At 40.6% G+C, this 12,835-nt stretch overlaps 1 protein-coding gene across 3 annotated transcripts in view; it reads right to left on the bottom strand.

The window, feature by feature from the left end:
- Positions 1–12,835, bottom strand: part of HECW1 (HECT, C2 and WW domain containing E3 ubiquitin protein ligase 1) — a 345,650-nt gene that overhangs the window by 242,566 nt on the left and 90,249 nt on the right. For all 3 annotated transcript variants that reach the window (XM_060195885.1, XM_060195887.1, XM_007535072.3), the window contains exon 2: positions 1,011–1,155. The gene's annotated coding sequence lies outside the window, so the exon portion shown is untranslated. The remainder of the gene's footprint in view (positions 1–1,010; positions 1,156–12,835) is intronic.

Here is a 12,835-nt window from a genome sequence, read left to right as displayed (position 1 = left end):
TTCTGCATCCCACAATGACCCTGGGTCCATACTCCCAGAGGGGTAAAGAAAAGGGAAGCTATCAGGGGAGGAGATGGGATATGGAGCTCTGGGGTATGGACAATGTGTGGAAATATGCCACTCTTATCCTGTGGTCTTGTCAATGTTTCCAATAAAATAAAATAGTAAAAAAATAAGAACAGAAAGAAGAAACACAAAATAAAACTTGGGGGGGCTGGGGAGGGGGTTTTTACTTATCATCGTCAGATGCAAAATTTTACCTACGTTTCAACAACTGTATTGTAAACCATTAGTCACCCCCCAATAGAAGTATAACAAAGTAACTGGCTGCTGTTTGTGTCTGCTGCTACCAAGACTTGCAGTTACCTTCACTTGCCCTCAGGCTACGTTTTTTTTTTAATTTGCTTTTTTTCCCCTTTTGTTACCCTTGTTGTTTTATTGTTGTTTGTAGTTATTATTGTTGTTTTTATTGATGTCGTCATTGGATAGGACAGAGAGAAATGGAGAGAGGAGGGGGAGGACAGAGAGGGGGAGAGAAAGATAGACACCTGCAGACCTGCTTCACTGCTTGTGAAGCACAACCCCCCCCCCCCCCCGGCAGTGGGATGCCGGGACTTGAACTGGGATCCTTATGCCAGTCCTTGCATTTGGCGCCATGTGTGCTTAACCCACTGTGCTACCGCCCCGACCCCACCCTAGGCTACTTCTACAGCTGAGACCACAGCAGGCACAGACTGCCACCGACATCTGTGGCTGTGGTCCAGCTTTTTTTTGTGGATGCTGTTGGGTTTGCCTGTTTAGTCCCATTTCCAGCTGCCCAGTACTTAGTCTGCCAGCTCCTAGGTTGGCCCCCCTGCTGCCAGGTTCAAGATAACAGCTAGTTAATCCCATGAGGCTTCAGACAGACACTGCAGCCTCCAAAACACCACATTTCAGCTAAGCCCTCTGCTGTCAGGTCAACCTGTGCACGCTCAGCCCATGCCCAGCTAGGCCTGTGCCTTACAGCTCACCTGGTTCTGGTTCCAGTTCCAGTTATGTCCAGTGCTGCCAGGATCAGCCTACACCTGCTAAAGTTCACCTGGTCTCAGCTAGGTTCCCCACTTCCGTGGCCACCATCTAGTTGCAGTCAAGGTCCTATGGTCTCAGTCACTTTTTCTGAGAATCAAACATAATGAGAAGACAGTGTAATTCACCTACAATGTTGAAACAAGAAAACAGCTACAAGAGAATTCCAAACTCAATACAACCATACAAACCTCCTGATGAAAACCTGAAGCTATCTATGGTCCCAGAGATTCCCAGCACCACGAATATTAGAGTACTGCTCTGATCTCTCTCTCTCTTTCTAAATAAAGTAAATAAAACAAAAAAAAATCGCCTCCAGGGTTATTGCTGGGGCTCAGTGCCCGCACTATGAATCCACTGCTCCTGGAGGCCTTTTTTTTCCCTGTTGTGTTGTCAATTGCTACTGTTGTTGTTGGATAAGACAGAGAGAAACTGAGAGAGGAGGGGAGATAAAGAGGGGGAAAGAAAGACAGGCACCTACAGGCCTGCGTCACGGCTTGTGAAAGGACTCCCCTGGAGGTGGTACGCTGGTCCTTGGCGCTTTGCCCCATGTGCACTTAACTGCGCTGTGCTACCGCCCAACCCCCCCAAATCTTTTTTTTTCTTTAATGATGTTAATCTTTCTTCATTCCTCTACTTCTAACTTCTCTAAATATATCGCTTCTGGACTGTTTTTTGCCAGAATATTTTTAAAGACTTATCTATGAGCAAAAGGGAGAGAGAACCAGAGCATCACTCTGGAATGAACAGTACTTGGTGTGAGCACAGGATCTTATGTTTGCTAGTTCTGTACTCTACCACTACATCATCTCTTGGGCTGCTCCTTCAGACTATTTTAAAACAATTTAATCTATTTTAATTAATAAAAAATTAATTTATAGGAAAATTGAGTATGTTTTAATTATAGTATTGTAACCTATACATGACTTAACATGAAATACAGCAATAATTCTGCTATGTCCGACTTTCGCATAAAAGATCATGGTATGCAGCTGTTCACTTGGTCAGTGTACTTCTTTGGCCTATAAGTGATCCAGGTTCAAGTCTGGCCTCCATCACATTGGAAAAGCTTCAGTACTATTGTCTCTTTCACTTCTCTCTCTTTCTCTCTCTCTCTCTGACCCTGTTTCTATGAAAGAAAGTGGGGGTTAAGCACACATGGCGCAAAGCACAAGGACCGACGTAAGGATCCCAGTTAGAGACTCCCCCACCTGCAGGGAGGTCACTTCACAGGTGGTGAATCAGGTCTGCAGGTGTCTGTCTTTCTCTCCCCCTCTCTGCCTTCCCCTCCTCTCTCCATTTCTCTCTGTCCTACCCAACAATGACAACAATAATAACTACAACAATAAAACAACAAGGGCAACAAAAGAGAATGAATAAATAAATAAATGTTTTTAAAAAGAAAGGGGGAGGCAGGAAGGAAATGGCATGTCTATAAATTAATTTAAATCTTTTATGTTTCCTAATGAAGTATTGCTTTACTTATGCACTTTTACATTTAGTGATCAAGAATGGGTATTTTATATTTCATACTATTGTGCATGCAATACTTTAAAGTTACTTTCTAAATTTATATTCTGACTATTAACTTTATAGACTATAATCAATGTAACTATTACTTTTTATATACTTATAGTCATATTCCCAAGAATCATTTTGACTTTGCAATAGATATACCTGTAGCTTTTCTTTTATATCTAATTCTGTTAGCCAGAAATCCAAGATCAAAATTAAACAGTCATTAGAAATGGTAGGCTTTTATACTCTTTCTACTAATAACAGTAATTTAACATAACTTTGCATTAGTTTGAAATAGTTACCAATTTTCACCTTCTATGATCTAGATGGATATGCTCTTTAATGAATTATTTTGCTATGAATAATGACAATCATGCTTTCCAAACACAACATAAGAAAAAGGAAGTTTCTAGACATTATAGTAGCCAGGAAAGTGTAACCCTCAGATATTTACCCCCTAGAGATGACCCTTATTCTATGTTTTGAGATCCATCACCGTCACCACAAGACCACAACCCAACAATAGCTCTTACCAAGAACTGTTTACAAAAGTAATGCCAAGTGGGTCCATCTGTGAAAGATGAAAGGCTACACCAGAGGGCAACATCTGAAATCAGACTGCCCTGTGAGTCTCAATTCAACCTTATTCTGTATCTCTTCAGAAGAGTCAGCCCTGCACTGCACTGTCTCCCAGGCCTCTGGATTCCCTCTACACATCACCTCCTAGGGCTTCCCCCTAGCCTATCTTCACATGTCTCATCTTATCTTAGCACCTGACACTCAAGAAGCCCTGGAGTAATACAGACACTAATTGCTTTGGTCTCTGAAGACAAAATCCAGGTTGTTTTACTGTCCTCCAAGACCTGTCAGTTGAGTGACAATGTCATTCTGAAGTCTATTACTTCAGTAAGATGAAAGAAAGTCAAGCATTCGGGAGTGAATCAATAGCGACAAGCATGAAGAGCACGTTCCCAGACTCCGTCTCATCTGACCATCACCGTCACACACCAGGGAGCCAGGGCAGGCATACCTGTCTTCCTTTCACAGAAAATCACAAATGACAGAAATCTTGGAGAGCTAAAGTGGCATGAACAAAGCTGTAAAAGGACTAGTCGACTGAAGGACTATTCAATTTTTATTTGAAACCCTTTCCATTTTAATACCAGTATTCCCTAAATTAGTGTAAAAATGTATTATTTGGTTTATAAAAAAAAAGATGATGTTTAGTGACATCAAGCTTTTCTGCACATGCATGAAACCATATCCCTAATCGTGCATGAGCATGGGTCCACCGGAACAGTAAGGTGATTCGTTGCCGAATGGGGCCATGGTGCTCAGCAATGAGGGCAGACCAGTTTCCCCTTTTAACCATCAGTGCAGTTTCCCAATGTTTGCTATTGCCAGCCTTCTTTGTTTTTAACTCTGTGGGCATAAATGGCGTATCACTGCGGGCTGAACTGATACGTCTCTTATTACTAGCACTTAAGATTTTCTATGACCCTACCATGCTTTGATGATTAAAAATTAGTTCATCATCCATTATCATTTATTCTACAAGTCACTTCCTCCCCATTCTCCTGCCAGGTTAGGACAAACCTCCAATATCTCAAGAGTAAGCCTTTCCCTCCCCCCACATCCTCCCTTCCTCTAGAGGTCTTTGTCTGTCATCAATTTATTTATACAATTTATTAGCTTCAAACACTAATGATCCCCCATTCTGAGAAGAGATGTGGGATAGAAATAAAATCCTGATCAGATTGATGGGGTTTACAGTCAACAATACTTATACCCCTTCCCCATATTTGGGAGCTACTCTCTTCCCTGATCCAGCTTTCTGGTCCTTTTTTAACCACGACATCATCTCCCTAGACAATAACTTAGGTCCACTTGCATATCAGATTTCAGGCTCAGGCAAAAAAAAAAAACAAAAAACTAGTATAGCCATAGGCCCTTTGGAATATAACTAAAATATGCCTACTAGCTATCTACAAAACAGAGATCTGCCCCCAAACTCCAGATTAACTTTGTAAATTGAAACATCTATGCAAGATCTCTCCTACTGAATTTGAGTCTTTGTAAAAGAAAAACAATTTATTCAGACGGTAATTCAACAGTGGCAGCAGATGAGAACATTATAAAGGGATCTGACTGCAGAAGGAAGCACTGAAAATAGCTTGTACTACTCAAAGAAAGTCAATAATCTTACTCAAAGTCCCCATTAAACAAACAGGTCAAAATTAGTAGAGTCATAGGCCCCATGGAATAAACCTAAAATAGACTTCCTAGCTTTTTCTAAAAGGGAGACCCCAACTCTCATCTGCTATACTCTTACCTTTAGGTTCCTTGTTATTAAACAATTTGTTCTGTTTTATATCTTAATGCTTTTTCAGCCATCAAGTTATAGATGCTACCATGATGCCAACTTGACTTTCCTGGGCAGACAATGTCAACAACATGCCCTAAAACCCCACCTCTCCAGAGCCCTGCCCCACTAGGGAAAGAGAGAGACAGGCTGGAAGTATGAATTGATCTGTCAATGCTCATGTCCAGAAGAGAAGCCATTACAGAAGCCAGACCTGCCACCTTCTGCACCCCACAATGATCCTGAGTCCATGCTCTCAGAAGGATATAGAATCGGAAAGCTTTTAAGGGAGAGGTTGGGATATGAAGTTCTGGCGGTGGGAATTGCGTGGAACTGAACCCCTCTTACCATATGGTCTTGTCAATCATTACTAAATCAATAAACAAACAAAAACAACATCTATGCTCAGACAACAAAAATGTGAATAGAAGATTGGGGCTTTGAAATGTAATACATGTGGAGAGGAGAAGAATGAAAGATTGAATCCAATCATGAGCTAATCACTACTGCCAAATACTGAAACCCTAATTACATCTCTGACACTAAAGCCCAGGTGAACTTACCTAGTTGTTAATACCCTTCCTATTATCACACACTGCTGTGCTGGAAAACTCATCCCAACCCCACAGGAAGAGAAAACCAGAACTTGTGTTTAGGACAGTCCCAGAACTAACTCTATGTGTCTCTTCATTTGGCTGGTTCTGATTTGTATCCTCTGTGCTGTAACAAAAATCTTGTCAGGCATTATTAAATCACTAATAAAAAATATAAAAAGAAAGCCGAAAAAACTATTTTTTAAATTTCTTTATTGGGGAATTAATGTTTTACATTTAACAGTAAATACAATAGTTTGTACATGCATAACATTCCCCAGTTCCCCATATAATAATACAACCCCCACGAGGTCCTCTATCATCCTTCATGGACCTGTATTCTCCCCACCCACCCACCCACCTCAGAGTCTTTTACTTTGGTGCAATACGCCAATTCCATTTCAGGTTCTACTTGTGTTTTCGTTTCTGAGACAGACACCTGCAGATCTGCTTCACCACCTGTGAAGCGACTCCTCTGCAGGTGGGGAGCCGGGGTCTCGAACCAAGATCCTCACACTGGTCCTTGTGCTTTGCGCCACGTGCACTTAACCCGCTGCGCTACCGCCGGACTCCCGAAGTCACCATTTTTTACAGCTGAGTAGTAAATACCCTCCTCATCTACTTCCTATTACAGTTCTCTCACTCACTCCAAAGCTAACCTTATCAAAGCAAGGACTGCAAAAGCTGAATAAGGGCAAGAGACTGGCATACTTTAACGATGACTCTTTAGTCACTATCAGGCCACCCCATCAGCTAGGGCCCTAGTCGGGAGTCTTGAGATTCACAAACAGACATGATAGGCCTCGAATTAATCCCTCTCTCCATTGTTACCGGTCATCTCTATCAGGAACAACACAATAGACCCATAGGACCTTGCCCTCAACTTGGATCAACAATGGTAGAGAATGTTCCATGCTCTGAAGGATGGACAACATACACTATGCTACACCTGAGGAAGATGGGTCCTGATATTGGGGCTGCTTGGAACGTTCCTACTCAAGACCACAGAATGTGAGCTCGGATCTACAGAGATGCACAGGTCACATATGCTCCTAAGCTGAATATGGGACCCAGTTCACAGAACAACATTTATACCCCTTTCCCATATTTGGGAGCTACTCTTTTCCTTGATCCAGCTTTCTGGTCCTTTTTCCAGCCATGACATCATCTCCCCAGACAAAAACCTGGATCCACCTGCATATCAGATTTCAGAGTCAGGGGAAAAAGAGAGAGAAACAAAACAAAACTAGTATAGCCACAGGCCCTTTGGAATATAACTAAAATATGCCTACTAGCTATCTGCGAAATGGAGACACCCACCCCCCCACCCCCCGCCACCAACTCTTCATCTGCACTATTCCAGCCTTTAGGCTCATGATTGGTAGACAATTTGTTTGGCTTTGTATGCTAACTCTCTTGTCAACCACCAGGTTCCAGATGCTAGCATGATGCCAACCAGACTTCCCTGGGCAGAAAACCCCACCAATGTGTCCTGGAGCTCTGATTCCCCAGATCCCTGCCCCACTAGGGAAAGAGAGAGGCAGGCTGGGAGTATGGATTGACCTGTTAACACCCATGTTCAGTGGAGAAGCAATTACAGAAGCCAGACCTTCCACCTTCTGCATCTCACAATGACCCTGGGTCCATGCTCCCAGAGGGATAAAGAATAAGAAAGCTATTAAGGGAGGGGATGGGATACGGAGTTCTGGTAGTGGGAAGTGTGTGGAGTTGTACTGTCTTATCCTATGGTTTTGTCAGTGTTTCCTTTTTATAAATTAAATGATAATAATAATAAAGTGTAAAAAAAAATACTGCATCCAGATTTACTCCTTGAACTGGGTCATGTCCATTCTCTGCTTCTTTTTCTTCCCACTAAAACACACCAGGTGTAAGTTGCTTCTAGAATTGAAGTCATTATTTCAAGACATGATAATCTGAGCCACTATCATTTTCAAACCCATGACACTTTTTCCCCCAACCAAAGTTTTTTTCTTTTTTTTCCTATTTCTTTTTTTTTTTTTTAATTTTCCCAACCAAGGCTGTGTCAGTACAATTCTACCGTTGCCCTGATAGACTCCTTCCTCCCACCCTCTTCTTCTTTTGCATTTAATAGCACTTGAGAGAGAAGCGGAGAGACGCCATATCACCTCTCCATCACTCGTGAAGCTTCTCCCTTGCAAAGATCCCCCATGTGGGGGATGGGAGATGGAACATGGGTCCTCATGCATGGTCAGATGTGCACCCTACTAGATGAGTGATATCCTGGCCCCCAAATCCATGATACATTTAATTATCTCATTTGGAAAACTCCATCTAATCCCTGGAAAGGTTAAGGTCAGGGTTCTCAAGGTGACCCATGCCACAGCCTGTGAAAGAAGATCTCAGACCTGCCCACTCCTCTCACTATTCTTCCAGATCATGTGGCTGCTCAGGAACAAAAAACTGAATTCAGGATCTAAATTTACCTTCAGGTGAATGGTCTGCAAAGTGATATTGATTTTTTTTAAAGCTAAAAATACAAAATGGACTATCAGCTTTTCCCTACAACATTTTGTCCCTAAAGCTTCAAAATTTCTTTTTGACACAGACTCTCTGGATCCATCTAAACAGATTTCCCACAAAGGAGAGAATAGGACTTTTCTTAATGGCTCTGCAGTGCCTATGCATCAGGCAAAACCAGATGCCCATCCTTCCCACTCAGAACTGTCTTCTCCAGGAAATTACACACACACACACACACACACACACACACACACACACACGTGCAGGGGGTCAGGTTGCCCTAGATGACAGTACTTTCTGACCAAAGCTGACTGCCAGAGATGGACATGGCACCAAGTGAAATCAGTCAGTTGGAGGCTAGTGATTAAAATGGTTTCCTTTCCTGATGATTCTAAGATAGACAGTGAGTATGGGTTTATCCAAATCTTAAACCAATGAGAGAGATGGATAAAAGCAAAAGACTATAGCCCAGAACAAAGCAGAGAAAGAAAACTAAGGCTCTCATGATTTTGCAAGTCAATCTGTTGTTTGATTTTATGCTACCACACCTCTACTTTTTCTGTTTTTGTAACTTTTTAAGGTTTTATTTATTAATTAATGAGAAAGATAGGAGGAGAAGAGAGAAAGAACCAGACATCACTTTGGTACATGTGCTGCCGGGATTGAAATCAGGACCTTGTATGTGAGAGCCCAATGCTTTATTCACTATGCCACCTCCTAGGCCATTTTTTTTTTTTTTTGGTCATTTAAAATAGCTCAAATAGGTCTCTTTTCCTTGCAAAAAATGTCTCTGGAGGAATTAAAATATGCATCCTTTCTGAAACAACCGAGTTCATATTACAAGTAGAAAGAAACTTCAATAGGCCTTATAAATTTGATAACAGACATTCAATTATAATTGCAACTTTTACTTTATATAAAATGATTCATGCATTTTTCAGCTGGAAAAAATGGGTTTCTTTTTTTTTTTCTCCCCACCCACCCACCCCAGAGTCTTTTACTTTAGTGTAATACTCCAATTCCAAAAAATGGGTTTCTTATTTACATTCCTGTAAAGAACTTCATTTAGCTAGAACCAAAAAAAAAATTGAAGATGCATCTTATATATCTGAGACCTGATTACAATTTATAGCACTAAATTCAGAATTCTAGCTGAAAGTGTCTATACAGCAAATTACAGAGAAAAGATAAAGCTAAGTGAGTCTCTAAAATTCTTCTAGTATATTTAATTTTTTTCCTTTTTATTAGGTTAGGGCATTTGATAGTGTAATTAGCATTAAACTGCTGTCATTAGAATATGAGCCTGTTGCACCCCATAAAGATCTTTGGTCCATATTCCCAGAGGGATAAAGAATAGAAAAGCTTTCAATGGAGAGGATGGGATGTGAAATTCTGGTTTCTTTCTTTCTTTCTTTCTTTCTTTCTTTCTTTCTTTCTTTCTTTCTTTCTTTCTTCATTGGAGGGATTAATGGTTTACAGTCAACAGTAAAATAAAGTAGTTTGTACATGTGCAACATATCTCAGTTTTCCACATAACAATTCAATCCCTTCTAGGTCCTCCTCTGCCATCACATTCCAAGACCTGAACCCCCCCCCCCCACACACACACACCCCAGTCTTTTACTTTGGTGCAACACACCAAACCCAATTCAAGTTCTATTTTTCAACTTTTTTTTTATTAGTGATTTAATAATAATCAACAAGATTGTGGGCTAAGAGGATACAATTCCATACAATTCCCAAGCAGAGTGCCATATTCCATCCCCTCCATTGGAAGGCTCCTGTTCTTTATCCTTCTGGGAGCCTGGACCCAAGATCTCTATGGGGTGCAGAAAGTGGAAGGTCTGGCTTCTGTAATGGCTTCTCTGCTGGACGTGGGCACTGACAGGTCAATCCATACTCCCAGCCTGTTTCTGTCTTTCCCTAGTGGGTTCCCTATTCTTTATCCTTCTGGGAGTATGGACCAAAATTCTTTATGGGGTACAGAAGGTGGATGGTCTGGTTTCTGTAACTGCTTCTCCGATAGCCAGAGGTCATGAATTCTAAGGAACTAGGTTGGCCTCTCTCTCCTCTGGCTGAGTCTCCACCTACTGTCCTTACATGTTCTCCATGACAACCATGGCAAGAATAATACACTATTGAGAAATATTTTGATACTGATGGTGAGGGGACTCAGCAGAGTGTGTGTAAGGGTCTGGGCTCCTTCTCCTAGACTATATATCTAAACGGTGGTCTTGGTCTCGTTTTCTCTCCTAAAACAAATAAATGAAACTTAAAAAAAAAGGGGGAGGATCTTGGCCATCAGTGAGTAGTCTTTATTTTCTAATATTTTTAGTTACTTCTCAAAGTTGATTTAAAAAAAAAAAAGTTAAAAGTCCAGGGGTTATAAAGGAAAGCTCAACAAATTTTTGTTTCAAAAATGTCTGATATCATTTTAAATTCAAATTGATGTCTAGTGCACATTTTAAAAATATCTTTATTTGTTGATTGGCTAGAGATAGCCAGAAATCAAGAGGGAAAGGAAGGACAGAGAAGGAGAGAGACACCTGCAGCCCTGCTTCACCACTCATAAAGCTTTCCCCCTACAGGTAGGGACCAGGGGCTTGAACTCAGGTCCTTGCACATTGTGACATGTGTGTTCCACCAGGTTGCCACCACCGACCACTTCTAATGCACATTTCAAAGCTTACAACGATGACTAGAAATGAACCAAAAATGCAACTTATGAATTAGATGAGTAGAAATATCCCAGTAAGATTAAGATGGCACAGGTCTAATCTATTTATCCTTTTAAAAGTATAAGCAAGCTAATACATCATCCTTGTTACATAATTTGTTCTAATGCAATGTAATTTGAAGCTGAAAGAACTTGCTATTTGAGAAGTGTGGAGCATGATACCCTTGTCAGTCCTTCCGTAACTGTGCAGATATGACTTGGTTTTGAAGGACAACTAAGTACATCTTGTGTATACAAATCAGAGATAACCTCAATGATTTTATTAGGTATAGTTATCAAAATATATGTCTGGTTATTGGTGGACACTGTTCCAGGATAGCTTTTTTTTTTTCAGACAGAAAGATATAGAGACATGGAAAGAAGGAAAGATACCACAGTAGCTAAGTCTCCCACACTGTGATGGGGACTGGGTTTGAACTTGGGTTGTGGACATAGAAAAGTAGTCGTGTTCCCACCTCAGCTAACTTACAAGATGAAACGTAAAAGTAATTTTCAAAAAGTGAAAAGAAGAAACCATTAAAAATAGCCATGCAGCCTAGCAACTAAGAAAGAACTGTCTATTTTGTGCTTATAGTAGTAGGGAGGAACTATTAAGCATTTCTAACATGAGAAATGATTATAAAGGAAGAGGTTACTGCTCAAGAAAACGATCTAAATTCATAGCATATTGCTAATCTAAGTGAAATCAGTTACAATTTTATTCATGTATTTTATTTAATACCCTTAAAAATGCTATCAGTTCTCGGAAACATTCTGATTGCATTTGTAAGAATCAGTTATCAGTCCTGGGGGTGATCACTTAGGGCAAGTGAGAATATAGTTAATTCTAGTTTTTCCCCCTCTTTTTTATATATTAACATCATTCCTGCCATCAAAGGTCTGTGTCCATAACCCTCTCCCCAACCCCCTACAGTGGAGCTGAGAATTTATCCCCACTACACAGAGTTTTTTTTACTTCGGTGCAATACTCCACATTCAGTCAAATTCTGCTTTGCATTTCCCTTTCTGTTCTTTCTCAACATCTGTTTATGAATGGGATCATCCCATACTTGTCTTTCTCTTTCTGGCTTATCTCACTTAACATAATTCCTTCAAGCTCCATCCAAGATGGGTCAGAGAAGGTGGCTTCATTATTCTTCATAGCTGAGTATATATACCACAACTTTCATAGCCACTAATCTATTGTTGGATACCTGGGTTGTTTCCAGGTTTTGACTGTTATGGGTTGTGCTGCTATGAGCATAGTTGTACACATATCTTTTTGAATGGGTGTGCTTGACTCCTTAGGCTATATCCCTATGAGAGGAATTACTGGTTCACAAGGAAGGCCCACTTCTAGCCTTATGAGAGTTCTTCAGACTGTTCTCCACAGGGGCTGAACCAATTTACATTCCCACTAAAAACACAGAATTTTTTTACTGTTCATTACATCTTATAGAATCTGTCTTTGTCATACTCTCCAGTAAGTTTCCCTTAAGAACTCTTTCAAAATAGACATTAAAAGAGGAAAAGTTATTAAGATGAGAACTGTCCTTACTCCATATATCCAAAGAATTCAGAACAGCTTACATATACAGGGTAAAGTATTTTCTTTTGGATGCTAGTTTTTGTTTGTTTGTTTTGTGTTTTGTTTTTTACCAGAGCACTGCTCAGCTCTGGTTTATGGTGGTGGGGGGACTGAACCTGGGACTTGGGAGCCTCACGCATGGAAGACTCGTTGCTTAACCATTATGCTATCTACCTCACCTGCAAAGTACTTTCTTTTTAATAACAACATTCATTAACAGAAGTATAAAAGACAAGAACATTGCAGTGGTTCCAGGGGTTTATGAAGTCTTGGTTTACTATTTAAAAAGATCTTCTTTTTGTCTGATGCTCTTCTTTAAAAGTTTTATTTATTAATGAGAGTAAAGGAGAGAGAGAGAAGCAGAAGAAATACACATGGGCCACAGACACATGAAGCAATGTTCCAATTCACCTATCATTGGAGAAACTCAAATTAAAACTACAGAGATACCACCTCACACCTGAGAGCATGGCTTCCATCAACAAACCAGG

The sequence above is a fragment of the Erinaceus europaeus genome, chromosome 8 (genome assembly GCF_950295315.1).
Source record: "Erinaceus europaeus chromosome 8, mEriEur2.1, whole genome shotgun sequence".
Classification (NCBI taxonomy): domain Eukaryota; kingdom Metazoa; phylum Chordata; class Mammalia; order Eulipotyphla; family Erinaceidae; genus Erinaceus; species Erinaceus europaeus.
Note: the sequence above shows the minus strand (reverse complement) of the source record. Positions and strands in the feature narration are given on the sequence as shown.